This window comes from Triticum dicoccoides, chromosome 6B (genome assembly GCF_002162155.2).
Source record: "Triticum dicoccoides isolate Atlit2015 ecotype Zavitan chromosome 6B, WEW_v2.0, whole genome shotgun sequence".
Lineage (NCBI taxonomy): Eukaryota > Viridiplantae > Streptophyta > Magnoliopsida > Poales > Poaceae > Triticum > Triticum dicoccoides.
In genome coordinates this window covers 585,799,484-585,803,191 of record NC_041391.1, presented here as the reverse complement: position 1 = coordinate 585,803,191, position 3,708 = coordinate 585,799,484, and positions in this window count along the sequence as shown.

The following is a 3,708-nucleotide window of genomic DNA, read 5'->3' as shown; positions in this document are numbered from 1 at the left end:
TGTGAAGAAGCACAACTACCACTTGAGGCAGTTATACATGAATCCCAAAGTGAAAGAATACTTGGAAACACACCACTCCAAGTTATGGGCCAGAAGCCAATTCAGTGAAGTGAGCAAAGTTGACTATGTGCACAATAATCTAGCAGAGTCTTTCAACTCAACGATCCGGAAACTAAAGGGTCATTATGTGGTGGATTTGCTTGACGGGATAAGGATAGAATACATGCAGAAATTTCATTATCGTGCAGGAATAGCCGAGGCAAAATTCATGGGCCACATTATCATCCCTGCCGTGATGAATGAACTGAAGCAGAAGACAATAGGCTTGGAAATGAACATGACGCTTTGCTCGGGTACCACAGCAGAGATATCATATTTGGATAAAGAGAAGAGGGAATGGAGATATCCAGTGGATTTAGAAGCTAGAACTTGCAGTTGTAGGCAATGGCAGATAACTAGGTTGCCATGCATTCATGCCTTGTTTTTCATCACTTCTCTCCCAGATCCAGCAGGGAACATACAACAGTATGTGCATGATTACTACTCTGTTGCAAGGTTCAAAGCCACATATGCTTATGCCTTGCCTGCTATGGAGGGAAAACAACAATGGGACATGGTGGACCCTGGATTCAAGCTTTGCGCTCCAGTTCTGAAGAGAGCAGCAGGTAGACCAAGGAAGAGTCAATAAGACCTCGCAGCGAAGGAGCTGGACTTGGAGCGAGGAAGCGTAAGTGCACAAGATGTGGTGGGTCTGGTCATTTCGGTAAGTATTGTGATAACACAGTAGATCCAGCGTTCGGAGAGAGTTTCGATGAAGGCTTCGATGAAAATGTTGGTCAGCAGCCGGTTGCCTCAACAGATGATGAAAATGTTGGTCAACAGCCGGTTGCCTCAACAGATGATGAAAATGATGGTCAACAGCCGGTTGCATCAGATGAGGATTTTGACGAGGTTCCAAATGATGATGGTCAACAGCCGCATGATTTTGACGATGATCCAAAATATCCTCCAAATAATGATTCAAGTGAGGCTCCAAATGGTGATCCAAGTGAGGCTCTAAATGGTGATCATGGTGATCCAAGTGAGGCTCCAAATGATGATCCAAGTGAGGCTCCAAATGGTGACCAACCTTCTGTTGTTGTGAGTTCTGCTAGGTATGTAAATCTTGCAAGGGTCAAATACTACTGTACATCTATCACTTGACACGATCTCATTACCGTTTATGTTTGGACCCTTTATGTTTTGCACAGCTCTATGGTAGGTTTGAAGAAGATGCGCAAGGTACCGACAACCAAGAGAAGAAGAGAAGAAACAATGAGCACAAGGTGCACGAGGAGCAAAGTGATGGCAAGAAGCTCAAGGAACAGACAGAAGCCCCAACGCTACCTATGAACAATTATGAAACATTATGAATAAGGAATGATGTTGTATTATGAAACATTTATCACTTGACATGTTGTATTTCTGTTGGATGATGTTGGACCTATGTTAGAAGTATGTTTGACATGATGTTTAAATATCTGTTGGATGATGTTTGAATGAGCACATGGTTTTTCCTTTTTTTGATTTTTTTGAATTTTGTTTTGCTCATTTAAATTATGGTCAAACCTAACTTTGACCAAGATTTAAGCAAGTTTAAAATATCAAAATGAAAAACTAAGCCTGGATACTTCTTAGTCAATCCAAAATGAAGTTGTGGTGAGGTTTTTGAAATTTTCATGAAAAATGTGCTAAAAAGAGGGGTCCAAAGGTAGGGTAAACGGCCTCATTTCTAAGCAAGGTTTTTTTCGACCTTATCTAAATCAGCCAAATAACTTTCCTACACATATATTCTATATGTACAGACTATGTGCGCTGGTTTTTCCATTTTTTGATTTTTTTTTTAAATTTATTTTGCTCATTTGAATTCTGGTCAAACTTAACTTTGACCAAAATTTAAACAAGTGTAAAACATCAAAATGAAAAACTAAGCCTGGATCCTTCTTAGTCACTCCAAAATGAAGCTGTGGTGAGTTTTTTGAAATTTTCATGTTCATTTCCCCAAAACACTTCTCTTCACTTCATACAAGAGAGTTTGAGATACTCGAGATATCATACAATACACATGAACTTGTCATTTAAATGTATGTAAAGCTTGTTTATCAACTTAAATCGTTAGTATATGACATAAGAAGACTATGTGCGCAGGTTTTTCATTTTTCTGATTTTTATTTAATTTATTATGCTCATTTGAAATCTGGTCAAACATAGCTTTGACTGCTCCAAACCCCTCCCAAACCCCGCTAACCCTAGCGCTGAATAAGGATCGTTCATCTAACCCTAGCGGTGATCAAGGGCCGTCGATCTAACCCTTCTAGAAGAAATCTGCGGGGAGGGGGGGGGCGATCCGCGAGATGCAATCTGATTGGCTGGGAGATTGTTTTTTTAACAAATATCGGACGCGCTGGATGGACCGTTGGGCCTTCTCGTTGTCTGGGCCTGAGATCGCAGTAAATAGCCCGTCTCAGCCTTTCCAGGCCTTGCATGCATGAAGGCGGCTACGTGGGTTTGCGCATGCGCGGGAGGCGGCGACGTGCATGCATGCGAGTGAGGCGAGCGAGGCGCGCTAGGCGAGCTAGGCGAGCTAGGCTAGCGAGGCGAGCTAGGTGGTTCAGGGCAGTGGTTCAGGGCAGTGGTTCACATGCACTGCCCGGTCAAAGATGCATCGTTTTTGTGCAAAAATTTAAGTGTGCAAAACGTAAAGGATACACACACGCGTCCGGATTCACGCACGCACCATTCTCATCCTTTCTCTCTTCCTCTCCCACCCACAAGCCAGATCCGATCCTCTCCAACTTCAAACACCCAAGCGACCAAGCCCTCCCCAAGCGAGACCAAGTGAAGAAGATGCAGTTCAACGGGCCGACCTTCCGCCGTCCGCCTGTGGTGCCGGAGCTGCGCTACCCACCGGGCGTGCTCGTGGAGAGGGAGCTCCGTGTGTGGGCTATTTCAAGGTGGAGGGGTTCCGTCGAACTCACTCGCGCCTTCCTCGGAGCCGGCTATGCCCACCTCCCACAGGGCTCACCGAGGATGTTCACCCTCAACGAGGTTCGTGACCGCGGCGGCATCCTCCTACTGCTCACGGTCACCTTCACCAACCCATTTGACGCGCGCGAGCTCCTCGGCCAAGTCTTTTGGTGCGGCTGCGAGGCCATCTTCTTCACCATCTACAACATCTACACCAACTACGAGCGCATCTTCCCCGCTCCAGGCCAGATTCACTCCCTTCCCTACGACGACGAGGAGGAGGTGTGAAGATGAAGACGGTGTTGAAGGGGCGCGCGCGGCCAAGGTGGAAGAAGGAGGTCAAGATGAAGATGTTCAAGCCCGGAGTCAAGCTCATCATGTTTGGTTTTTTATTTTGTTGCTTTTCTATGTCGTGTCGTGTCGTGTCATGTTTCATCATGTGTCTGTGAACTGTCCGTGAACTTATCTAAGTTATTGTAATGGTACGGTGTGTTCCATCTTATTATGTGTGTTAAAAAATGTCCGTGCCCAAACTTATCATTTCTTCCCTAAACAAGTCATGAAGTTCGAGAACTTGTGGTTTTCGGAGGGGGTGAGAAGCCCTCTGTTTCATTCAAACAAAAAGTCATGAACTAACATGCAAATTTATTCCCTTTAAATCCTAAACCAAGTGCCACTCTAACCCTAAACCAAGTGCCACTC